The sequence below is a fragment of the Mus caroli genome, unplaced genomic scaffold, assembly GCF_978045245.1.
Source record: "Mus caroli unplaced genomic scaffold, Mus_caroli_1 scaffold_6, whole genome shotgun sequence".
Classification (NCBI taxonomy): Eukaryota; Metazoa; Chordata; class Mammalia; order Rodentia; family Muridae; genus Mus; species Mus caroli.
The window spans coordinates 51,279,732-51,307,651 of record NW_028227261.1 but is presented as its reverse complement, the minus strand read 5'-3'; the positions used below and the strand labels follow the sequence as shown (position 1 = coordinate 51,307,651).

Below are 27,920 nucleotides of genomic sequence, written 5' to 3'. Positions count from 1 at the left end.
GCACTCCAGAAATTATCTGTGAATGATTCATGTCAGTCGCATAATGGAGATAAGTTTTCTTACAGGCTCTGCCCTCAAGTGGCTTCTAAACTAATAGGAAAGATAAATGAAGTAAAATGGAGTGCTGTATGAGAGATGCTAGATCGAGATACAGGGAGTGGCAAGAGAGAACATAGAGGAAGGGCATCTGACTCAGTGTAGACTCAGAAACTGGTAGGACAACAACTGGTTGAGAGCATTCACTGTCTTTTGTCTTTTGTGCTCCTTGGAAGAGATGGTGTTTTACAGTGGATGGTAGAGCAAGAATCCTGCCCCTTTAAGAATCTCCTCCCACATTCCCCCAATGCCAGCCCAGTCCCTGAACCCAGCTGCTTCAGGAAAACATTAAGTGAGCCCTCACTGACATTATGTTAAACCTAGATGCCCAATATCTAAGAGCCTAACAGTTATATTAGTAAGAGTTTTGCAAGCCTGTTGCTGAACAGCCAAGACTAAAAACAAAATTATATGAAACGACATTGAAACGAGTTACACAGAAGACAAGTTAATTAACAACCCACATGCGTAGCTTCCTGGTCCTGTGATGACCACTCTCTCTGCACTTGGGTTACTCTCCTTTCTCACATGTGGCTAGTGGACAGGCTGCACGGGTTGGGGAGTGGGGAGTGGGGAGGGCAATGGCAGCTCTTCCCAGGTCCACATTTAGCAGCAGCATGTTGCTAGTTGGCTGAACCAGCTGTGCTGGGATTATGCACAATACAGATGAGCAAAGGTCACAAATCAGGGCCTTATTTGCTCATAGAGCTGATTGTTAAACTCCATCTCACCTGCTCCTTCCTGTTGATAGTTCATTTAACACCACTTTATGCTTTCTCCCTGGATTGGTTTAAGCCATCCCAAGTGCTTTGTGATTTTGGACTAGAGGATTTTTTTCTGCTTTGGCCACTACTTCGACAATTAACTAACATTGATTTAAAATTGTGCCACTTAGCTTACTGAGTTTGGAGGGGTTGATTTGACAATGCCGGCCAACGACTCCACTACTTTCATGGTGTGAGATATGGTGTCAAAGACCAAGGCTAATGAAATGTCCTGAGAGCATCAGGAGCCCAGAGGAGCTGGGACTTGAGCCTGGGACTCAAGACCTCTTCCTCGGCTGTTTCCCGTGGCAAGGCGTTCTCTGCAGTCCTCTGTGGTATTTTTAATGCCTTCTCTGTATCGTTTAATTGGATTGCAGCACACTAAACAGTTGAAAAGAACTCAGCACAAGCTGCCAGGCTCTCTCTTAATGAACATTCTGGGTGTCATTGTTTGCCAAGAAAGCCATTCATTGGATAGAAATCAGGAGATTGAATGAAGAAGTAACACAATTTTTCCTTTATTCTTGAAATGCATAATGCTTGTTTTTCCATGTAATGGTTCTATCTCCCAGTCACGAGTGGATTGATTTCCAGCATAGAAATGGTTAACGAATCGCTCCCTACAAATTCCATATTTAATTTCACACCATTGCATTATATCTTGCATAATGTGCAAGAGCCTACTGGGTTCCATTATAAGCTAAATTTCCATGAATCCTTTTCCTTAAATGTGCAGATGGCATGTGTTCTGTCCATCAAATCTATATTGGTTCACAAGCCCAACATAATGATATGCAGCAGGGAAACTGAAGAGAGATGGCTCCCTATGTGCCACAGTTGACATATCATAACATAGCAGAATCCAGAGAAACAAGAACACAGACTCCTTGTCTCTTCTTTAATATGTGAGAAAGCTGAGACTCAGAGAGACTAACACATCTCCTATCACACAGAGAGATTCTTAGAAAGTCAATCTTAATACATAGCCATACTCTCAAGGTTGTTGGACCCAACAGAGGGCTGCTTTCCTAAAACCTTCTACCAAAATGCTTCTCTGTGACCTCCGATTGCTGCATGCATGTCACAGTGTAACATAATGGATTTACTGCATTCTCTCATAGTCTGTGAAAGTTGTGAACATAAGGGACTGTGTTCGTTGCTCACTGCCTCCCTAGCAACTGACAAGGGTGATTATACAATAGATACCCTGTACATGCACAAGAACGTGTGTTGAATATATAAATAGTAGAGCTGCTTCTTGGAAACATATAGAAGAAATGGAATTAGAGATTCACAAACATTCGTCTACAAAAATATTTCTACCTCTCAACTTAATGAACACGGAAGAGTCAATTACGATCAGAAGCACAGGTTACAGTTTTCACTGTTTTTTTTAACTTTTCCTTAGGAGCAATAACTTGAACACCAGCATTGCTGTGTTTGGACATTGGTCATTGGCAACTGTTCAGGACTGTTGTGTCTTCCTAATGAAATATTCTTCTTGCAGGTTTCTGAGTTCGAGACCAGCCTCGTCTACAAAGTGAGTTCCAGGACAGGCAGGGCTATACAGAGAAACCCTGTCTCGAAAAAAAACAAAAATAAATAAATAAATAAATAAATATTCTTTTTAAATGAAGTCATCATTGCAAGATGTCTCTATCTCTGGCAATAATGTTTGTCTTGAGCCCATTTTATTACTTATTTATCTATTGTCATATGTTTTTAATTTTTAGAATATTCACCATATAGCATTTTTCATTCTTTGTATTGGTCCATGCCTTTATATTTGAAGTACGTTTCTTAACGAGGTAAATTTGATCATGCTCATTACCCAGTCAGGCAATCTATGCTTCTTAGATATCACTTGCTATGTACATTTAATGTAAAATATTTTCTATTTACATTTAATGTAGTTAAGGTAGTGATGGATTTAAATCTCGTGTCCCTGTGGTGCAATTCTGTTTGTTTGTTTGTTTGTCTGTTTGTTTTATGGCTTCATGTCTTATTTCCTCTAGGTTGCTCAGTATTCTTTCAGTATTTTATTTTATTCCCTTTATTGCCTTGTCTATGCTTTTGAGTTAATTTTTACAGCTTGCTATATAAATTACTTATGCATCTTGCATATAGCTTCCCCTTTCCTTACACAGCTGGTGTGTAGTGTGTGAATTCTATAACTCAGTACTTTGTGCTCTTCCTTTTGCTCTACTGTCCTGTGATTTACTTTTTATCTGTTAGAGAATTGTGACATGCTCTTTTTTCTTTTGCATTAAGACAAAGTGTGTGTGTGTGTGTTGTTGTTGTTATGTGTGTGTGTGTATGTGTACATGTCTCCCTCCAGCACTATTCCACGCCACCTAAAGAACTTTGAAACGCTTAAATCTAAAATAAAACAAAATTTGAAATTTTGAGCATAAAATTAGCTTATAGAGAGGTTCTGGATTTTAGAGAATTTCAATTTTTTTTTCAGATTAGGGATAATTGAGTGATTAAAAGTTCAGGCAAATGCTGAAAAACTTCAAACTCTGAAACTTTTTTGCCTCAAGCATTACAGATGAAGGATACTCAACTCATATTGTAATCTTGCTAACAACAAAGTATCCCCATTTTTATTTATCAAAGTGTATTTATCACTTTTGAAATTCACTGAAATCGTGGATGCTAGGTCAACAGTCTTTGAATCTTCTTCTGCCTTCCCATGGAGAGTCTGCTGTCAATCTTACTGTATTTCTCACTTACATATTATGAGACTCCCTTTAGTACTTTAATATTTTCCCTTCGATCTGGCTTCCAGTAACTTAGGGATGGTGTGCCTTTGCATGCTTTTCTCTGTAATTACTTTGCTTAGAGTGTACCAAACTCTTGGACTAATGCTATGGCTTCTTCAAAATTCAAATTTGGAAAGTGCTGTTGTTGACAATTCTTTTTAAAACAATTCTACTCCATTCAGTTTCTTTTCTCACCCCGAGGCAACAACTATAGATGTGTATGTGAGTGGTTGCTTGTCCCTCAGTTCACATTGACTTCTTTCATTTGCTTTCCAAATACTCTTGCCTCTGTTTCACACTTCCACTCACAGCACTTCAGGTTTGCCATGGCTTTCTTCAGTTATGTTTATCCTATGGTCAATCTCTTACAAGAATTTTTGAAATTCTAACTTACTTTTTCACCTTTAGAGTTTATATCTGCTTTTTGTCGTTTTTAATTTTCTCTTAAAATATCCCCTAATTTACCTCTTTTGTCCAATATTTTATATACATTCAAAATATTTATTATAGGTGCTCTAAAATTTTATTTTTAAAATCCCTTTTTAGTGTTATTGTGTGCCAATTTTCTCTGCTTGATTTTTCCTTTGGTCGGTGAATCGGGTCACACTTTTCTATACATTTTGGGGCAGGTTGCAGAGAAAGATGCTATATAGTTTGTGGTTTGTTGGCATCAGAGTCAGAACTCATAGTTAGGTCCAGGTTTTTCAAATATTTCTTGTTCTCCATCAAATGTGGGAAGAGTGCCCCTCTCTACCAAATGTGTTCTCACCCTACACTCACTTATCCTGAAAAACTGATCCTAAATAGAAGAATATAGAATTGTTTTTAATTTTTATGTCCCTTTGATTATTCAAGAGCCAGGACAATTTTCAGTACAAATTAATGTATGTAAGTGTAAAATAAATATTGCCACAGTGTCTCACACACACAGACACACACATAGACAACTTTTGTGTAGAAAGTTTGGTGTAATCTGATTAAGAAAAGATGTAATACAGTTAAAAGTAACATGATATGCTATTCTTATTTGCAACAGAAATATGTCCATTCATCAAGGAGAGTCTATATTTGTCCAAAAAGCCCAACAGCTGGATGAGAAATTGGTCTGCCAAAGGTTCATCTTAGACTATATGAAGGATGTAGCATACTATAAAACCACAAATAAGGCAGAGTTTACAAGAGATTACATAGATTTCTATTACAAATTGAATTGAGACTGGAAAATGGCTCAGTGGTTAAGAGCACACTGACTGCTCTTATAGAGGACATAGGTTCAATTCACAGCACCCACATGGTGGTGAGCAACTCTTCTATTACTCCAATTTCGGATAATCTGACAACCTCTTCTGGCTTTTGTGGTCCCTTACACATTTAGTATGCAAACATAGAATCAAAATACCGAGATAGATGATAGATAGATAGATAGATAGATAGATAGATAGATAGATAGATAGATAGAAGTGAATTGTCTGGTTTAATGGAAAGAGCCCTGGGTACAGGAGACCTAAAACTTCATGTCTTGGGTCATTAAATAGAAATTTGAACAATAAACTATAAAATCAGGAAGAGTGCTAAATGGGATGTTCATATTCATAAGATGATGATTTTTAAATGGCATGTGCAATAGTTACCACAAATAGGGTCACATTAATTACTAATTAAATTACTTACCCTCCCCTAAAGATAATAGTACCTGCTTGTAAATGAGTCACTAAGCAGCATCAAACCATGCTTAAGTAAATTTTAAACTATAATATGTTGTTCCAAGCCAGTGTTATTTTTAGTTCTATAAACATGATAAGGCCTGTCATGGCAGAAGCCAAGTTTTAGAAGAGGAGACTGTGTATCATTCTTCCTAACCACCCTCACTACAATAGTAGATGATCAATGACTGCTTTCTGATCAGCAAATAAAATTTGAGCTACAATTCCTGCCAATCAGAGCTTCCCTCACTTATGATTTCAGAAATTCTCTGCATTCTTCTGGCACAAGCTTACTTAATTGAATGTAAAGTTGGAGTCAAAGCCTATCTGGAGATCCACAGACCTCACTGGGTAACCTCTGGGGAGCTAAAGTCCTAGCTTTCTGTTGGAAAACCCAGTCCTCTCAAATAATTCAGAAGTCTTTAAATGTAGGTTTTCCAAAGTTTCATGGAATCAGGATCCAACATGGTCTCTCTCATTTATTCAGGTAGAAGAAGTCTCTGGTGTAAAACACCTAGCCATATGAATTTCATATTTCATACCCTTGAGTTTCATTTCTTGTAAGAATGTTCTTTTTAACAATCTTGGAGCTGGGGAGATGGATCCATGGGTAAACGCATTTGGTATACAAGAACAAAGAGACCTGAGATGTGATCCCCCAGAACCCATGAAAGACTGGTGTGTAATGTAAGTGACACTGTCTTACACAAGATGAAAAGGGAATGCCAGAGCTCCAGGATGTCTCCTGAGATATCCATGTGCACCATTGCATGTGCATACCCATATTCACACACATTGATTTGCACAATCATGTATGTACGTGCACATGCACACATATTCACTAACACTTCTAATCAGAAAATAACGTATGGATGATTCAAAACAGCTATATGAAATAGTCTCTACTCCCAAGTTTCCTTCTTCAAATAGAACAAATTTCCACACTTTTAGCTGTTACCTTTTTCTTGATGGTAGATATTTGATGTGATATAAAATATGATAGTATAACATAACATAATACTTTATATTATTATTTTTTGATTACTCATTTTTTGGTTGCTCTAGGAGTAGAACATTTAATCTTTTTCCATCCCATGTCTGCTTTCTGTTTCTTATATTCTCCATAAATCCACCCTGACATACATCTCTAGTTCATCTTATCTTACCATTCTGGTATGGCTGTTTACCTCAGGGCTCTTTTCCTGTCCAGTGCGGATGGCAGTTTCCTGGAATTGATATTTACTTCCTCCTTTCCATGTGTTTAGCTTCCTGTGTCTCTTAGTCCTTTCCTTCCAAAGGTTTCAACACAATCTCTCAAGCACTTCTAGTAAGTTTCCAGTGATGACATACTGTTCCTAACTTTGTCTAGCTCTTTTTGTTCCCACTGCCTTCATTTTTGATGCCTCCCACTTCTTATTCTACTAAGGATTTGATGACTCAGGGTTGGTGCATGGCTATGGGCTCTGGAATTTTCCATTGGCAATCTTCTACACAGAGCTTTCTGCTCCCTTGATTTAGATAGATAGATAGATAGATAGATAGATAGATAGATAGATAGATATGTATATGAACATATGTGTGTATGTGTGTGTATATATATACATATATAAATATTCAGATTTTCAGATACTATCTTGTTATCAATGCATGTGTTTCAAGTTCTTTAAAAGTTTTTATTATCCATGTTCTTCACAATTTCATCTCGTTCTCTTATTATATTTTCTGTTTAGCATAGACTAAATTATTGGAGAGGTTTTTTTAACAGCTAGTATTCATCAGCTGCCTGCTAATATATAATCGTGTGTAGCGCGGCATGGTGGTGCACTCCTTTAATCCCAGCACTCGGGAGGCAGAGGCAGGCAGTTTTCTGAGTTTGAGGCCAGCCTGGTCTACAAAGTGAGTTCCAGGACATCCAGGGCTATACAGAGAAACCCTGTCTCAAAAAATACCATATATATATATATATATATATATATATATATATATATATATATATAATACCCAATATATATATAAAATCGTGAAGCAATTAAAAGCTGATCAGACACTAGGAAGAGATGTGAGACTTATGAGCAAGCAGACTAGAAAACCAACCTTCCTTCGAGAGTAACACTCTTCATCCATTAGTGCAATCTCCTTCTCTATGAAAGAGTCACTGCTCTGTGGCTTAGGAAAAGGCAGGTATCCAATTTGAAATGCTTTGGTAATATGGGGCCTAAGAGTGAAAGATGAAGCCTAAAACTTTAAGATCCAAATTTTACTTGATTCTGTGTTGCTAACTGTGTTTCTTTTTTTTTTACTCTTATTTTTTTTAATTAGGTATTTTCTTCATTTACATTTCCAGTGCTATGCCAAAAGTCACCCATACCCTCCCCCCCCCCAATCCTACCCCCAGCTCCAACTTCTTGGACCAGGCGTTCCCCTATACTGAGGCATATAAAGTTTGCACGACCAATGGGCCTCTCTTTCCTCTGATGGCCGAATAGGCCATCTTCTGATACATATGCAGCTAGAGACAAAAGCTCTGGGGGATACTGATTAGTTCATATTCTTGTTCCACCTATAGGGTTGCAGATCCCTTTAGCTCCTTGGGTACTTTCTCTAGCTCCTCCATTGGGGGCCCTGAGATCCATCCAATAGCTGACTCTGAGCATCCACTTCTGTGTTTGCTAGGCCCTGGCATAGTCTCACAAGAGACAGCTATATCTGGGTCCTTTCAGCAAAATCTTGCTAGTGTATGCAATGGTGTCAGTGTTTGGAGGCTGATTATGGGATGGATCCCCGGATATGGCAGTCTCTAGATGGTCCGTCCTTTCGTCTCAGCTCCAAACTTTGTCTCTGTAACTCCTTCCATGGGTGTTTTGTTCCCAATTCTAAGAAGGGGCACAGTGTCCACACTTTGGTCTTCGTTCTTCTTGAGTTTCATGAGTTTCACAAATTGTATCTTATATCTTGGGTATCCTAAGTTTTGGGCTAATATTCACTTATCAGTGAGTACATATCATGTGAGTTCTTTTGTGATTGGGTTACCTCACTCAGGATGATGCCCTCCAGGTCCATCCATTTGCCTAGGAATTTCATAAATTCATTCTTTTTAATAGCTGAGTAGTACTCCCTTGTGTAAACGTACCACATTTTCTGTATCCATTCCTCTGTTAAGGGACATCTGGGTTCTTTCCAGCTTCTGGCTATTATAAATAAGGCTGCTATAAACATAGTGGAGCATATGTCCTTCTTACCGGTTGGAACATCTTCTGGATATATGCCCAGGAGAGGTATTGCGGGATCCTCTGGTAGTACTATGTCCAATTTTCTGAGGAACCACCAGACTGATTTCCAGAGTGGTTGTACCAGCTTGCAATCCCATCAACAATGGAGGAGTGTTCCTCTTTCTCCACATCCTTGCCAGCATCTACTGTCACCTGAACTTTTGATCTTAGCCATTCTGACTGGTGTGAGGTGGAATCTCAGGGTTGTTTTGATTTGCATTTCCCTGATGATTAACTGTGTTTCTTACTGTGTGTTCTGTCCCTACAACAGAAGAAGAGCAGATGGGCACCTGGTCAGAGAGGAAAGTGTCTGCTTCCATCTGACCTACATGAGGAAGGGCAGACTTCTGGCTGAGGATTCTCTAAGCAATATTAGACAGACCTCCTCATCACCATCATCACTATATCATCATCACCACCACCACCATCATCATCATTCGCTTCATGCTTGCCTTTCTTAGGGTCTAGTGTCTTCAAAACCCATCTGTTCATTTGGCAATCCCCTTGGTAAGCGATCAGGGTTCAGCTTCTCCCTGCTAGCCCAGTCCTAATCTACCTTCTGAAGTCTTGGTCATATCCTGCCAGCCTCTTCCTCTTCCCTTGTTGTACCTGCTTCTCCCTATACACACTCCTGCTATCACTTTGAGCTGGTGTTTGGAAAGAGAATGAAGCCAAATGCCCCCATATGTGGTGCATTGAGTTTACTTGAGAACTTTTACAGGAGAGATTTCCCGAAAAAAGATTGGCCTTAGTGTCGTTTCCTGCTCCAAAGTCTGCTCATTACTATAAATTGCTTTAACTTACCAGATAAAACATATCCTGACCACAACTGCCATCGCCTAAAAATTAATCACCAATTACCATGCAGACCAGACTCAGAGAGTTGCTTGTCTACCCCTCTTCTCACAGGGATAGTTCCCATTTTGTAAGATTGTAATAATCCCAAGGGCGGGTTCACTGGCAGATCGATCTTCTTCCCAAAATGTTCTTTGTTCCCCAGGTTACCTTTTATTTGCCTAAGTTGTACTAATGTAGTAATTTGGAGAGGTTGTGAAACCTTTAGGAGGTGGCACCTTGCTGGGGGAAACACTTCATGAGGGCTGGGTTTTGAGAGTTTCTGTCATCCCCCAGCCCCACCTCTCTGCTTCCTACAAATAGCTAAAAATGTGATATTTCAACTTTCTTACATCATACCTGCTTACTGCCATGCCTTTCCTGACATTATGGAACCTTTTTCTGGAATTGTAAGCCAAAATAAAACTCTCCTCTAAGTTACTTTAGGCCATAGTGCTTTATCCCAGGAACAAAAGGTAGCTAATACAATGAGCCAATAAAGTCCCTCCAAACATTTGGGGACCTACACACTAAGAAGATGCTGAAGCCATGCTATTATATAGTGCTGAGAAGTAGCATGCTCTTTTCTGTAAATGGGGAGCTACAAAGACATTCTGACGGTCCTCATGGTTGCCTGATTCTTCTTCATTTCTGAGACTTATTTCTGTCCTTAGCTCTTGAGTCTCTGTGTGACTATAGAGCACGGTCCATGCTCAGAGTGGTTCATTGCACGCAGTTATTACTCAGTGAGTATTAGCAACCATTATTCACTCAAGCCAACTAAATGACTGTGGTAACTCTGGTTTCTCAAGGATGGCTTCATATGGCAAGTGCACATATTTTCCCAGCATCTCTTCTGTCTGCCTGTTCTTCCCTCCTCTCACTTCTTCCTGCTAGTTCACTCGTGTATATATGTCAGAACTCAGCTCAAGCACAAGGGAGAAAAACAAGAGTAACACAGTGAATATGAATCTCACCTGCAGTATGAACATGTGGGAAAATGATCTCAGCCTCAAAGCCCGCATAGGATGCCCTTCCTTTCTCCCCAGCCTAATTGGGCATCCTTTGCTGAGCATAGTTCTAGCTTAGCATGATTTGCCAACATTGCTCTTCCTTCTCTTTTTTTAACTTTTCATTTAGAGTGACATAGACACTTTGGTTTTGTGTCCTTACAATATTCAAATTAAATATAACTAAGTTCATCAAGAGAATATACTGTCTGCTTCCAATGGATAGCAATCTATGACACATTTTCCCAAATAATAGCCTTATTCTTATTATTCTTTTCTTTATGATAATTAGCTCTAGATGTGTATTTTGGCATAACGCTTTTCTCTCTGATATTGTAATAAAGCAAGAACAGCATGTGAAAAAGACTGATAACCCTTTAATTTTTCTAGGCTAAAGTACTGATATAAGTGTGAAGAACACACATCTCCTCTTTCCTGTGTATCAAATTCATTTGTCCTTAGGCAGTAGGGGAAGCATCTGAAGCTCACCAGTGAGCATGCTCACAAGAGAGAGGAAGCGGTCCCTGTCTGCACTCACTGATGGGGCTGTGGTCCTCAGAGTCAAGGGAAAGGAAATAGGGTAGAGATGAGCACTTAGTGGAGCTGCTATGCTCCGTTCTCCAGGCTGGCAGCTCCTGCAGGAGCCTCCTGCCTAAAGGATCTCGTGAGTCACCTGGACAGGTGATTCAGTCCATGCAGTAACCACCTTCAAAGAAACAAGGTTTAATGAGGTCAAGTGACATGGTGCCATCGCCCACAAGGTGGGATCACAAGTTACCTTAAAGCCAAGGAGTGGATGCTCTGTCACACAATTCCACTTTTGTAAAAATGTCTGTTACCAGAGTTTTAACTGGATGCTGAGAATATGAGTTATTCGTGGCATTGTTAGTTTTCTCAGCTTCCTGTAGTTAACATACATTACTTTTTACAGTTAAAAAAATTACATTTTTTTTCTGTGTGTGTGAAAAAAGCAATCCCCTTACATCAATAGGATTGCCGGGGGGATTTTATTCTTTGAACAGCTAAGTGTTAATTATAAGGATCCTTATTTCTTATTAATGTGCAGTCGGAGATAGGATTCAGGCAATTTCCCCAGCTTCTCACTATTAGTTATCAAACTAGCTGCCCGGATAACTTGTTCCTTCACACAGGTGACAGTTGCCTGTGCTACCACTTCCAGGCTCCCAAAGCCCTCCAGGAGCTTCCGTATGGGGTGCCTTTGCTGTGCTTAGGGGTTCTTCCATCCCTTTGAGGTACAGTTTCCTCGTCTGCAAATGGGGGTCAAAGCCCTCACTTGAAGACTGAGAGAGAACTAGATGAGTTGGTTGCAGCTACCCCTCATGGCAGTGACTCCCCACAGCCAGGGCAGAGCAGCAGCCGGCTGTGGAGTATAAACTGGACCAACTTCCTGCATGCTGATCTCCATTCTGCTATTTGCCTTGAAGCTATAGACAAACTCTTCACCTCTCTGTGTCTCTGTAAACTAGAAATATGTGGCTATATAGTCAGTGTGAGGCATAAATGGACTGACATAAGGAAGCATTCGGATCAGTGGTCTCTTGTTTGCTGGGACTAGAGTAGGTGGTATTGGGAGTTGTTTCTGTGGGTATTGTAACAAGAAGTATGAATGTGCATTTCACTGAGCAAGAAAGATGCCGTGGAACAGAGCCACCAAATAAATACCAGCATCCGTTTCTTGGGATGCCTTTCAGAAAGAATAGGCTTCTACTCAAAAGCTAAGCCAGAGCTTTGAACTGATGCCACTCCCTTCCCATTAAGACATTAGATGGCTGATCACTTATATTCTAAAGCTTTCTGGAAGGCAGACAGGCTGATTTGGAGAGTATCTGTTAGTTATATGGTAGAGATAAAGGGACGACAGTTCCCTCATATAGATGAGAGGCTTGCCAGGTAAGCACCTCTCCCAGCTACCAAAGAAAGGCAAACTGTGGCTTCCTTATCAGCTTTTCCAAATTCAAAACAGATGGGGATTCACAAGACATAAAATGCTGTCAGATATCAAACAGAAGAAATGAAACCAAGTATTTTATTGTTGTGGACAGTTTGGGAGAGTTGTGAATTTTATTTTTAATATGCTGTGATAGGGCAGCACGTGTATGGAGCCTGGGAGGGTATGGTGGCGGTAAGGAGGGGTTCTGTTTCATTCTGTATGGTCACCCAGGCTTCTCTGAAGAAATAGCACTTGAGTAGGACCCCAAATGAGAAGATGAAGCAGTGTCTACGCAACCAGGAGTGGCAAACAAAAGTCATGACATCAAAGCTGCTTGGAGATTCAAGTGAAAAGCTGATCTGACCAACGGTATGAGTATGGTATTAGACTGTACAAAATTGGTAATGACTGAGGCAGGTAAATGACCCCAGTGAGGATTCTATTGTCTTGATAGATTGGAAGATACCATTTGCCATATTAAAGTGCTTGAAGAGTTGCTTCTTGGATGATGGCAATGGAGTTTGGGTTGGCTCAAACTGGGAATCAAATTACAAGGAGTAGAATTTGTCTCTTGTTCTACAGGAGCACACTTGGGAAGCATTGAACTCTTTGGCATTGAAGGTGTGACAACAAAAGCCAGATGTCACTCGTGATGGTGGAGTTCACGCTCTGGGGCTAAGGACCTGAAACATTTGTAAGTTGTCTCTAGCTCACAGAATCTGTGCTTGGGGAAACATGTTCTGAAACAGTGGGGCAGAAAATGTCTGAAGAGGACATGATGTGTCTCCGTAGGTGCCCTGGTTCTCATCCTTACCCACACTGGCTAGCACTAGCTTCCCCCTGTGCAATGTCTTTCAAGAGCTGTGAGGATTTCTGTTTAAACAGCAAGCTTGAAGCCTGGTCTAGTTAGTGACTTATTTGCATGTCAAATTAGGGTTCAAAGAAATGCAAATATGCAAGCTTATTTGCTCAGATAAATTTGCTTTAGTAACCTGGAGGAAACAGTAGGGTCTAAAACACTCAAACTAAAATTAATGAGGCCATGGTGGCCTGGTGGCTCTTCTCTCCTCCCACCTTTCACCTTCCCTTTCCCCATCATGAGTCCCTGCAACTCAGCAAACACTGCTGATTCCTGCTGTCTTAGAGTCACAGGAAGAGCAGTAAACAGACCTGGCAAAACCAACACCTTTTGTTCCATGCAGAAGTAGGCCAAGAGAACAAAGGGGATGAAGAATGAGAAGTTCAAAGTACAATAACTGAGACACATAATAGGAAGCAAGCAAACAAGCAAAAAGTCAAGATTACCCTACATCTGACCAAGTAGAGAAGGACTTTGGAATCAACAATGAATTTTGACTGGCTAAGAGAAACCAGAAAAGAAACTCATTATACTGCTTTCCTTCCTGCCACCATCTCCCCTGCCTTGGGCTCAGGCTCTGAACTGGACGAAAAACTGCTTCTCATCCACCTTGTTAGTGCCACAGCATGTGCCATTAGATAGGGACCGTTGTCATCATACTGGAGGAGATGTATGATTATGTACACTGTGCTTGAGCTGAGGTGGGGGTAGCATGTCATTAGCATACCCAAGGTGGCATGGGTAGTGCTCTGGTAAAAAGCCTTCAGCGAGCAAGGCTGGAGGCAAGAAAGTGGAAGTCAGTTGGCCTTCACAGCAGTGTGAACTGTCCAGGGTGGCACTTGATAAGCGAGCTGTCTGGAAGGAGCAGAGGGAGACTGAGGGGTGGTGGGTGATTGTAGATAGCAAGAAGGAGGCTCTGTGAGCAACACTGAAAACTCTGGCAAGGGCTGTGAACCTCATTCCCTAGGAAGTTGGCAGCCAGCCCTTACAAGTTTTCCAGCATTCAGATGACAAGATCAGAGTAATATGGCTTCATTGTTCTCTCCTTGTCACAGTGGAGGCTGTGACTGTCACTGGTGATTAAAGGACCACGGAGTGAAAGAGCCGCTTTAGAGAAGTTAGAATGACAGTTGACTTGCAGGGTGTGAATATGCACTTCTGTGCGTATGAGCTGGGAGACTCACCCCCACCTCCATGTCTTTGTTGTATCTTCTATATACACCCCAGCCTTCTGAGTAACAAGCCCTAACGTCACCCTTTTAAGAACTTTAGGTTTTAAAATTATCCTCTGGTTCCAGCCTAACATTCTTGGTGTTTGAAGAATAGCCTTCCCCATGAGTCCCCATGGCCTCAACTGTTCCCCTGAAGCCTCCTTTACTTCTTTTCAAGGTGCCCCACATAGTATAAAATGCAGTTTAATTGTGTGGGTCTTTTCTCTTATATCTTTGGTAGAATTTACAGACTCCATATTAGTGAGATTTATTTGTACTACATTTATCTATTTAGTCTCTGTGTGTGTCTATGCATGTATGTCTCTGTATGTTTGTGCTTCTGATGCTGTCTCTCTCTCTCTGTGTATATCTGTGTGTGTGTATGTGTGTCCGTGTTTCTCTGTGGGTGTAGGTAGATATGTGCAGTGAACATCAAAAATGACTTTCAGCAATCAGTTCTCTCTCTTTTCAATCATGTGGGACCTGGGGATCAAACACAAGTCGTCAAGCTTGGCTGCAAGCACCTTTATCAGCTAAGCAGAGTAAAATATTTTATACACCCAGCTCTAAACGCTAGGACCTAGCCACAGAACATGGCATAGTGTGCTTAGAAAAACCCTAATAGATGGTCGGCTGAGTTGGAGAAAAAGGTAGGGATGGATGGAAAGAAAGATTTCTGGTTTAATCTATTGTGAAGAAAACAGATTCATCATTTTAGTGACCATGAAAGGATACTGAACTCCAGGAGAAAGACCACGAAGGGCAGGACGTGTCCTCTTCTGTGTCTTGGGCTTGAGGTCAAATACTCTTATCTATGTCTGTCTGGCATGCTGGCCCACAGACAAGAATTCCCAACACACAACCTGCTAAGTATCCAGTTCTCTTGGACTTCTACAAGAATATAACTATTCCTTATAATTCACACACTTAGTGTTAGGAAGCACACACACACACACACACACACACACACACACACACACACACACACACTGACTCCTGAGATTACCTTCAAGGTCTGTTAGTACAAATAACTTCCTTCAAATTGTATAGAATTCTCTAGAATTTGATCACTAACTACTGCTGGTTCCAAGGAGGTGATGAAGACCATGATGGTGACCTTGCACTGTATCATTACCTCCCTGTGGCATTTCATAAGAACTCTAAGTCACCTGTTATAATCAATGCCAAGGAGTTCTTCTCCCTGTAAATCAAACACAAGGTAATGGATATTGTAATTACCTCAACTTACCCATTGCACATGCATATTTCAAAATATGTTGCTTACCACTGATAGGCATGAATTCATTCGCCAAGTGAAAACTCAACCATATTGCCCTTAATGTGCAATACAGATCTACATGTGGGTTAGATAGTAACATGTTTGATGGAGAGAAAACAACAAAGAGAGAAGGTAGGTGAGGGGGATGAGGTTGGAGGCTTTGGGGGAGGGCCTCAGTGAAGAGGTGATAGGGTATAAGACTGTGAAGCAGGGAATGACTGGGATAAACAGAATCTAGGGAACGAGATGGCCAGGCAAAGGAAACAGCCTGTAGGAAGGTTCTAAACTACAGGCTGCCTGAACACTGAGGAATAGCCCAGTAGCAAGTGTAAGACCTTCGTGGATAATGTGAATGCAAACTAGAAAGGCATAACATTATAACCAATAAACCAGCACTGTCATCTGAGCTCAGTGACTAAACTTGGTTACATCATTATGTCAGCCATGCCTCCTCAATCTTCTCTATAAAACGGGAACACCGATTTTCCTGTCAGGCGCACGGGAGATTATATAATGATAGGCCTAACATGGAAATGGCAGATGGAGCCCTGACCAATGCTGGCCATGCAGTTCTACCCTAAGCATTCTCCTGGAGAGCCTCAGTTTGCTCCTTCTGGAGAAATGGACCACACACCACCAGGCAGAAGCCTGCAGACTCCGTTGCCTCCTGATACCCATCCTAACGATGATGCGCTCCTCAGACCTGCACCAAGCTTCCCAGTCACCTTCCCATTTGCTTTCAGCAGTCCATGGTGAACGCTGGAGTCCAGGAGATGCTTCCGGAGCGACTGTGCCACGGGCTGCCAGATGGAGAACAACTTGCGCTTGAGCAAACAAACAAAGCCAAACAGTTTCCAAGTTGTAGGCCTTTTGTTTATGTGAGCAGGGACATGAGCAAACACCGGCTTGGTTCAGTTTGAAGCAGCTTCTGGAGGAAATGCTGGCACTGCCGTCCCTAATTACATAATGTCTGTCTTCTTTGGCAATGGCCTTCTTATTATTGTCCTTTGTGTGAAAAACATCAAGTTTGAGACTACAACCTTACCCTTGTTAAGCTATTTTGTGGACCTATTTCTTAGTTCCATCCAGCCCAATTCCTTCCCAATGTTCTTTCCCTGGTTCTCTGAAAATAGTTTCTAGTTGATTGTTAAAGTGTTCAGGTAAACTTGTAAGTGGCAGATTTACTTGTTTCATAGATAGTTCTTAATCGTCAGCTTTAAATCTAGAAAGGGACTACACCCAGGGGTGGGTATATAACTATCCCCTGCCTTCCAGAAAGTTGTAAGAGGCAGATACATCAGATAATAGTCAGACTTCTTACAATCAGATGCACTTGGATATCCATCCTAACTTCCAGCTTCCTTTGTGAAACTAGGCAAGTTATTTAAAATTTCCAAAGCTGTGTGTGAAACAAAGGACATAATCTCTAACTCCTGTGTGATTATACAAGTTGAGTTAGCCAATATTTTAAAAATACTTGTCACTGTCCATAGCATAAAGCACACATTAAAATATCATCAAATGAGGCTGGAAAGATAGCTCAGTAGTTTTGAGCATTTATTATCCTTGCAAGGGATCCTGGTTTGGTTTCTAGCACCTATATAAGAGCTCACAGCCATCCCTAACTGCAGTGCCAGTGGAACTGAAACCCTCTTCTTAACTCCATGGACACCCCATGTATGCAAACATATATGCAAGCAAAACACCCATGCACATCAAAGTTTTAAAAATCGTTTTAGAAAACCAACTGCTGTTAACTAGTAGTATTATGATACAGATGAATGATCAATTTCTGGGATAGAGCAACGTGGAGTTCCTATAGTGGCTGGATCCATGGACACATGAGTTTTGCAAAATGGTCAAAGAGAGGGGAGACACTCCAAACACAAGGGACAAGAGAGCAGAGGCTGGAGACAGGGCTGCGAATTCATTCAACAAATGATATTGAATTTCAATAGCTCACGAGGCATTATACCAAGTTTTTGGGAAGAGAGTGAATAAGACAAGGTCACCCACCATAAACTCAAAAACTAAGCAAGAAAATTAATAAGCAAGAAAAATGTTTTGAAATTGTGTCTGTGATAGAAGTGGAGTGATTTCAAATAGAGCAATTAAGCACTTCTGCTGGTGGCATTATTTTATGTAAAGTGGTCATGAGTGGCCTCTTTGAAGGAGATGTGATTGAGCTGAGCTCCAAAGAACAGGGTGAGGCCACGGCTGGCTTTGGAATTCTGCTGGGGAGATCGAATGAGACAGGAGAGGCGTTCCATGGATTTGGCAAGATGGAAGGCAAGAGTTGTGTGGACAGAAGCAGCTTGGGGATGGGTTCAAACTGTGACTGGGAATTGCAGTGTGTCTAGCAGGCTTTTTGTTTAAAGTCTTGAAGCTAAATACAGATTACTATCAGTGTGAATCACAGGAGTACGTATAAAACTGTCTGCCTCTTTGTGTTTGTTTTTTGACTTCTGCTGTCTGATTAAAAAACAAATAGGAAAGTGAGAGTGCAGAGACAATAAGAGACATTTAGCTGGAAGACTTGCAGTGATGCTGGGCAGTGACTCGGTGGTGGATGGAGGAGCCAGGAGAGGTTGCTGTTCCTTTTAAATGGGAGCTATGAGAGTGTATGTAGCAGATGACTGAGTATCTCAAAAGAAAAGGGTATGTGTGAAGAACTAACATCTGTGGCAAGTAAGAAAGGAGGTACCCAAAAGATGTGGGCTTTGCCTTTGAGGGGCATAGGAAAGCCTAACACATGGAAGGGGAGGGAAAGACAGGTACTCAGGAACAGATAGTAAGCAAAGGTTCATTTAATTTGTGTGGGGGGAAAAAACAATAGACCACCCAGTGACTTCTGTTTCCAGTAGAGTCTGAGAGGAGGTCATAGGGTAGGGTGAGGGTAAGCAGGGGATATGAGGGTGTGTAGGGACACAGACAGAGAAAATCATGGACTGTTGACTCCAAGAAATGTGGAGTCAGATGCCTGAAAGCCATGAGCCCAACAGAGGACTGAGAATTCTGAGTCTAGATCTAGAATTGCTTCCATTCAATCACATTCTTTTCAGTCAACTCAAGGTGTCACTGAAGTCCTTTGGCAGCTCAGATCAGACTCATCGGAGGTGGAAGGGCTGTTGTAAGGAAATGGATGGGAGATGGTATGTGTTACAAAGCATTTGTCTGTAGACTAGGTGGTATGCCAGGCACTTCATCTACAATACCCTATAATGAGATTTAAGCAATGAGGTAAATGAGGACCAAAGACTCTGAATGCTCTTTCACAGTATATATGCATGTGTGTCTGTATGTACATGTGCACATGTGCATGTGTGTCTGGATCTGTGTGCATGAGTGTACATATATTTAGGTATACTAGATAAACATTCATTCGTTTTATAAATCTACCTTCATATGTAAACACACATAAATATCTACATGTGCATTTGAACTCTGATGAGATTCCATCACTTTCTCAAGAAATGCATAATCTGTCAGTCTAGCCAGAGAGATGCATTTGATGTACAAAGAGACAGAGAAGAGGTCAGCAGACTTGAGCATGTGAGCCAAGACCAATCTGCTGCTTTGTTGGTATTATTATAAATCAAGTTCCAATGAACCACAGTCGTGCCTATCTGTTTCAACATTGTCAGCTGTTCTATTACGACAGCCACAGAGTCGAGCACTGCACCCGGGAAACAGCAGCATCCGCATTCCCTCTGGCCACGTCTATCCGCTCCTCCAACACGTGCATTTCAGCATCATCTCTGCATTAAGCATTATCCCGGGTGCTCAGGATACAAGAGAAAATGCCACATTCAGATCTTTCTGCTCCTGTGGGACAGAGATCAGCAGAGGTAGGATTAAAATATGAAGACAGAAGAAAAATCAGAGTATTGAAGTAGTAATAAGAAGGTTCAGGGAAAGTTTCAGAAACAAGAAGCAGGCAGAGTGTCTGGCAGACTGCAAGGAGGGTGAGCCAGAGGACCTGACTACAAATATCAACTGGTTCTCAGTCTCTTCACAGGGTCTCCCAAGAACCTATCAGAAATACATAATCTTCAGAGTAATATTATTAATAGCTATAGCTTTTTTTTTAAAGATCAGTAGTGTTTGCTTTGTACCCTAAGTCTCTGAGGTATCTAGTTTTTGATTCTTGGTTACTCAGATTGTGTCAGGGTATGCGTTCCTTTTTGTGGAGCAGGCCTTAAGACAAATCAAGACACTGGTTGGCTATCCCCACAAGTTCTGTGCCACCACTGTCCTAGCATATTCTTGGGACTCTTTCCCTCCTGTTGGGTTGCCATATCCAACTTTGATATGATCGGTTTGCTTCATTTTACTCTATTTCATTTTGTCATGTTTGGTTGTTGTCTCTTGAAAGCCGTTTCTCTTCTAATGAGAGCTAGAAAGGGAGTGGATCTGGAGGGGAATAACTGGGAGGAGTGAAGGGAGGGAAAATTATAATCATTCTCGTAGCACACAAAATGTATTGTGAGAAACAATATTTTTAATAAAAGGAAACATTTAAAATTAAAAAAAAAATACATACTCATGGGTCAGAGTCTGCTCCTGCTAGTCCAAATTCACAAGGCTAGGACACTGGACTCATGCACTGACCACTTTCTTAGATGCTTCTTAAACGTATCAGAGTTTTGACTTAGCGTGGTAGACGTCTATTGGTGTCTGATGCATGGAGGAGTACACTGGTACATGGAAGGGAATGAGGCCTCCTCAGAGGTTAGCAAGACAGGCAAGGAAGTGTAAAGGTGCCTCACACTCAACACTCAAGACAACTTAGCATTCACCACAACAAAGATTTATCTGGACAAAGCTAAGAAACCTGTGACAGTGTGTCTGTTAAGTGTGATGGCTCATCTATCTACACAACAAGCTACACTGAGTTTAACTCAGAGAAGATCCCCACACATCTATCTGCAAAGCAGGACAGTGCTAAATGCACGGTGCATAGGACAGTCAGACTCTACACATAGCCCAGCCCCCACACCATCACTTCCTAGTGAAGACTGTTGGAGCCTAATAAAGACTACCTAATAAAGACGCTTGAGTATATCCACCTGTTTGTGATTATGTGGTCTCTAATTATGGCATTTGGGGTAGAAACAGAATGTGTTGTGAAGTAATGACAAAATTAATAGAGTGGATAACTGGGTGGTGTTAAGTGACCAGAAATAGCTTATGGGAGACAGGACATTGCCTTCAATGTCAAAAGAAGGATGATTATGTCTATAAGAACAGGAGAAACTCTTTGACCCAGGCAGAGATGGTACATCCATCCCTGCAGTAATGGGTTAACTGATTTGGCTAGTATAGCAAATTCATGGAGTGTGGTAATAGGTAGTAATCCTGGGAAGGTTGTTTAGAGCCAGATGGTGAAGGGGCTTGAATGCCAGGCTAAGGACTTTGGCATTTTTCCTGGAGGCAGTAGGGAGCCATTTAAGATTTTTTTTATCAGTGGGATTATATGCGTAAAGCTTTGCTTTAGGGAAATTAAACCAATGGAAGAATGGAAGATGGATAACAGAAGAGGGAGACTGGAGGTGAGGAGAGTCATTAGGAGAACATTGAAAAGATCAGGAGAAATAATGGGGGCTTGGATATGGCAGAAGCAATGGTCTAGGAGAGATAAGAGTTTGAGAAGACAGGAAAACTGCAGGGACTGGCAACTGAATTGAGAAATGGGGTATCTCACAGGGATGATCCCAAGAGGATGTGAGGATATCCTAACTGGGCATCCAGGGATGTAAAAACTTAGAAAATGAGGATGGGCACATGGGAAGTGCTGTGGAGTCTGGGAAGGGCCAGCTAAGCAGGTGGTTACAATAAAAGACCTGTGGAAAGATTGGTGATGGCAAAGTAGGCTTCCAGAATTTGCCCTTTTTTCTAGATTTGTTTTTGTTGATGTGATTTAAAAACCATGATGTTTATTACTAGAGAATTTGAACAGGGACTTGCAGGAACCAAGGACATTGTTGCTGCCTCATTTCCAGGTGGGTGTTTCCTTATATAGTGGGAGCCACCTACACAGAGAAAGGCATCACCTAAAGTAGTCCAGACCCTACTCCATCAGTTAACAATCAAGACAATCCAGCACAGCCACCATCAGATCAGCATGATCTGAGAAGTCTCTCAATTGAGATGTCATTCTCAGCAAACTCTAGGCTGTTTCAAGTTGACAGGTGAAGTTCAGTGGGCCAATGGCAAGACCACATGACCATTGATTGCTCCTAATGTAGTAAGTAATTCAGATCATTCTATTTTACACATGCATACACAGACACACACACACACACACACACACACACACACACACACACGTGCTCGAGCACATACAGAGGCACACTTACGCATCAGACTCCTTCTCAGTGTATGTATACTGGGAACAAAATCTTAAGTTATATGTGTGTGTGGAGATTGGGTTACTTCACTACACGTAGAAAAGTTTATTATCGAATACCCAGAAGATGGAGTGGGGCTATCAACATCTACTGACAAAATATTACTGAAGAATGAACAGAACTGAACAATCTGTTCTCATTCCAAAGCCCCACTTCTAAATATTTTTAGAAACACCCACTAGTACTTCAGAGGAGGGTCACAGTGAAGGTGACTATGCTGGGCTCTCTCATTCCTCACTTTCCATCCTTCTTTTATTTCCCAACAGTACAGTGCAAAAGTAAATGACCTTAGAAACTATGCTGGGCTCCAAAGGACTTTGGTACATCAAGAAGGATTTCCCAGAAGCTAAAGTTAGCAGGTCAGAAGCACACCGAAGGCCCTCTCTAGTCAAAGCAGAATGGAAACCAAAGTATTGTTCTACATCTTATTTCTCAGTGTGAGAGGAGCTGCTTGGGAGAACAGTAAAATCGGGACTTGTGTTAGTCTTGAAACCTAGATAATTATAGAAGAAAGCTAAGCACATGAGCATCTGTGTCTAACACTTCCATCCTCCACCAGCTTCTTCCTATAAGACCCCTGCCACACCTCTCTCCCTCCTTCTCTCTCTCTCTCTCTCTCTCTCTCCCTCCCTCCCTCCCTCCCACCCACCCCCTCTCTCTCTCACCTCCTCAGGGATAATCCTACTCATTCTGGATCTCTAGCCTGGTGTCATCGTGTGACCTCAGACTTGACAGAAAGTTCTCTCAGGCCTGAATCCTACTTCTGAGATAGAGTAACTGTGTGACCTTAGGCAAATCTCTTCATTTCCCTGAGATTTAATAGTCTCATTTGTTGTCCTGAGAATTAGATTAGTAAATGAGTGAAGAGTACTCCACAGGGTGCCTAGTGTGTAATGGATACTTGTTTTCAAATAAGCTTTCTACTTTATAGCAGCTCCATATTTACTAAAAGTAGCAAAGGTTATAGAATTCCCATATAACCCAAGCCCAATTTTCTCCAACAATAATATTTTTCATTCATGTGCTATGTGTCCGTCACAATGAAGCCAAACAGATATGTTATTAGTAATCAACCCCCATACTTAGCTTTCTTTGGCTTTTATCCAACTCATTCTTTTTTTTTTCCTGCCTCAGGATCTTATCTAAGATGTCCCATTACATTTCATCATCATGCCTCCTTATGTTCATGTTGGTTATTGCAGTTTTTACATTTCCCTTGTGTTTTCTTAGTTTTTTTTGTTTTGGTTTTGTTTGGTTTTGTTTGGTTTTGTTTGGTTTTGTTTGGTTTGGTTTGGTTTGGTTTGCTTTGCTTTGCTTTGCTTTGCTTTGCTTTGCTTTGCTTTGCTTTGCTTTGCCTTGCTTTGCTCTGGCATTGTCAGTTTGAAGCATGTCTTTTAGAATAGAATACCCCTCACCCCTCAACCGAGAATTGAATGTCTGTTCTGCCAAGCAACTTGGACCTACCTGCGAAGGGCAAGGAAGGGGGTCATGCTATGGTCAGCTCAGAATTATAGGCAGGTCATTTTGACACCGTGTAGATAATAGACGAGAGCTATAAGGGTGAGTGACACAAAGAAGAGCAAGAAGCTGGCTGTGGTGCTTCACAATTGTATTCGCAGTACTTGAGAGGCTGAAGCAGGAGGATGGCCCTCAGTGCAGCCTCCTTACCCCCACCAAAGAGAGACAACTTAAGAAGTAGTAGAACCATTTGAGGGGCACAAACCAAGATAGTAGTGGCTCCACTGAGAGTAATTAGAATGTGCTTACTTCTCAGAACCTGGACAACAAGAGAGAATAAGGCTCTTATATTTCTTTTCTCCCCAGAAAGTAAAGTCTGAATCCAAAAAGGAGAAGGGATTCCAAGAGAACGCCCTAGGGAGACGTTCATGATCGCCCTAAGATATGAGTCTTTAGAAACAGAGTTTGCCCGAAAAGTCACAGAGACAGAGACAGAAGAGCATTTATATATGATGGTAGCCACTTTCGTATGCAAGTGTAATCAAAGGTAATTATTGTTATAGGATAAGGAATCTGGGATTCAGAGGCAAGCCGAACACTGACTTCTGCTTCCTCTCCTTTGATGAATTAGCTTGTTCCATCCTAAGTTTATGTTTCTTTGCAGAGTCAGAAAGACAGTAGCACCTAGCTCTTGAAATTATAAGGACAAGAGCTGATGCATTTGTCACAGATATATGTGTCACCTATTATTACATTCAAACAGGTTTCCTTTGTATTTTTTCATTTATTTTTTTTATTACTCTTTCTAAAGTCTAGCATTTCCTCTTTGTACCCAGAAACTTAGACATGGAGAGGGGAAAGGATTCACTTCAGATTAAAGCCCTCTCAGAACAGGCTTCAGACCCCAAAGGCAGACCCTCTCCAGTAGAGTTGCAGTGCAGTACATGAACAGTACAGGAGGAACATGGAAGTAGTCATTGCTCAACAGCATTCCTTCCTCATTTAGTAAATACTAATTTAAAGTGTCATTTCATGACGAGCATTAGAGCTGACCAGGAGAGAGGACTGTCTCAGATAAACATAGTTTACCTCATACACTCAACATTCTCTATGAAGAGACAGGTAAACATGCACATGTAAAGTAGGCTATTGAATATGTATGCTTATGATAATGTGGAGGCATCTCTGTTGAGCCTGAAAGATTCTGCTTTAACTCTTTCACTGTCTTACCACAGTGGCTGTCTCTCCTCCACTACTGAGGGGAGAGAAAAGTGAGGCAGGGGTAACTAGGTGGGATGGTACAGAAATACAGGCACAGAGTTCCTTCTCAAGTTGGAGTAACTGTGTTTTAAAATTATGTATGGTTGGTTTGGGTAGAAGTAGGAGGCCAACATGGAATTATAAGGAACAAACCAAGGTCAAAAACAAGTTCAGAAGAAAGGACTGATTCTGCCATGCATGGCCTTTGAAGTGTTTCGGTGTCTTCTGACACTGTCTCTGCCACTTAATTTCACATTAAAAAAATCAGGCTACTCTCAATGAGAATTATGTTACTGATACCTCCTTTGAAGTATGATCTTTTAACATGGGCATTACATGTATTGTGGGACCAGAGAACCTTTATTTAATCATGCTACAACTCAGGTGGCCTCCAGCCTTTGGCTGATCAGATATCTACTGTTTGATTTCTACCCAATCCTTTGGATGTATTGTTCCCTCAAATTAAATGGCTTAAAGCAGCATTTAATGTTTATCATGATTTGATGGAGTGGTTAGAGAGCCACCTGTTTAACAAGGGATCATTCAAGCACTTGCTATTGGATAGAGGGGGTCATCACAGTTGGAAGGCTTAAATGGTTACATTCATATGGCTTCCAACTGGTGTTGACAGAGAGTGGGATATTTCTGTGACACCTTTTGTTCTCCAAAGAGTTAGACTGACAAGTCCATGGTGGTCTCTGGATACCATTCCAACAGTAACAATAAGATAAGGCCTCTTCAGGGCTCATCTCTACACCTGATCAAACATCACTTTTGCCACTGTCTTGTCTCTGTTGAAAACAAGCTGCGAGATCTTTCTAGAACTGGGGCATGGGACTGGCAACATGGCTGATAAGGTAAAGCTGATTTCTAGCAAGTCTAATGATCAGAGTTCCATCCCCAGGATCCACATGGTAGAAAGCAAAAACTGATAGCTGACAGTTTTCCTCTAACCCCCACACATGCACCATGACAAGTGGGTATACACAAGTGCACACATTAATAATAATACATAACATGTAAAGACATTTTGAATAGGTTCTGCCTCTGGGTAGCAGGAATGTCAAAGCCACGATAGGAAGGGGTGCCTATGTGGGGATATAAGAGACCTGTAGCTTTTAGTCTGTATTAAGGAAGACTCCACAGTATGATTCAATGAACATTTTCTATGTAATTATGAGAGTCCAACATGGCCGAGGTCTTGCAAAGGTCAAGCAAGTACTCTACCCCTGGTTACACAACCCAGCTTCTGCAATGAACACCTTATAAATTAAGTTTTGTTTCAGAGTCTAAACTATTATTTTCTCCAGGCCAGCAAGGTGGCTCAGTCAGTGAAAGAGTTTGCAACCAAGACTGACAATTTGACTTCAATCCATTTAGTCACACCGGTGGTAAAAAAGAACAAGTTGTCCTCTGACTCCCATATGTGTGCTATAGCACAGGCATAGGCACTTGTGTGCATACACAAACAGACACACATGGGAAACATTTATATTCCAGTTGCCCTTGCTTGACTTCCAAAGGTTGAAAGTAAACATTATTACTGAAGACATGCTGCACTTCAGACACAGGATCAAGACTCTAAATTCTAAAGCACCTGAACTAGACGGGACCTGAGAGCCTCCTCCTCAAATACTAGCTTTCATAGTACCAGAAGCCATTGGTACTGTACAAGCTACCAATAGAGGGAGGCAACCAACAGTCCTACCTAGCAAGGATGCTTATGGACCACAACAATGACCAGCATGACCCAATAATCCTAAGGCTGCAATAGTGGCACCCATTTCTTCTTGGTGGTAACCAACAGCTCCATAATATACTTAAAGCCTATTACACAACAATAAAATCATGCCTGGTATTAGAATCCTAGCCAACTACTAAAGGCTACTGAGGTCACGAATCCTGTAAGAGAACCTAAAACTAACACTTTACTAAACAAACGTAATTCCTAATTACATCCTAAATATTCATCCTGATACCCATGGATAAGTATTGCTCTCACCTCCACAAAGACTATGTTCTTTGCATCAGACAGGGCATAGACAAGCTTGTTAGTGAAAGTGAGGGCAAGCAAGCAAAAAGCTTCCTTCATCCATGTCCTTCTAGTGGGCTGCCATTAGAAGGTATGGCCCAGGTTCAGGTTGGGTCTTCTGACATCAAATAATCCAGATAGAGAGAGGGTTTTCCACCTCCAATAATACAACCAAGAAAGAGCTCTCACAGATGTGGCCACCTCCTTGGTTTTTAGTTCATTCCCGAAGTAGTCAAGTTGACAACCAATATTATCTAGCACAAGTCCATTCTGGTCTTCTTGACACACAATCATATCTCCTTAATCCATGTTTAATTTTCAAATAAAAACAATAGCCAAATCACAGACTATGAGAGAAAAACAAACAAACAAAAAAACAAAACAACCACTCAAACAGCAAAAAAACGAGGGATAATGTGTTACCTTAACCCCTACTACAACACAACTCCTGCTCAGGAAACATCAGGAAACAGGGTGTGGAATGATTCGAAGAGCCAGAAGGAAATGGTGTTTGAAGTGAAGTTGGGTCTCCTAAAAATGTCAGGGAAGCTACACCCATGAAATCTCAGGACCATGATTGCCTAAACAACACTGGAAAAAGGATACTGCCAACACACGTGCTAACATGAAAAACAAACTAACTACAGGCAACTAAGGAATGCTGAGAACAGAAATAAAGTCCTACCTGGGCAAGGGATGACCAAATGCTTGACCAATACCAAGTTGTCACTCCTGAAATCAAATACACTCAAGTAACATCATATGGTCAGAATAGACTGTTTCTACAAATTTAGAAGGGACGGGGCAAAATGGGGAGAGAGAGAAAGGGAGGGAGTTGTAACACCAATTAAAAAATAAAAAGATACCTTTTTAATTTAAGAGAGAATAAAGGAGTAGTAGATGGGAGATGTCAAAGGGAGAAGAAGGACAGGGAAAGGATGCAATTATATTTATTCCAAATAGTAATTTAACTGGCCAGGTAAAAGATGGAATGTATATTAAGGCTCTCAATTCAAAGG

At 41.1% G+C, this 27,920-nt stretch overlaps 1 protein-coding gene across 4 annotated transcripts in view; it reads left to right on the top strand.

Moving 5' to 3' along the window:
* Dab1 (DAB adaptor protein 1) overlaps nt 1–27,920 on the top strand; it is an 887,226-nt gene that overhangs the window by 393,295 nt on the left and 466,011 nt on the right. For all 4 annotated transcript variants that reach the window (XM_085839132.1, XM_085839131.1, XM_085839130.1 and 1 more), the window contains exon 8: nt 12,975–13,086. The gene's annotated coding sequence lies outside the window, so the exon portion shown is untranslated. The remainder of the gene's footprint in view (nt 1–12,974; nt 13,087–27,920) is intronic.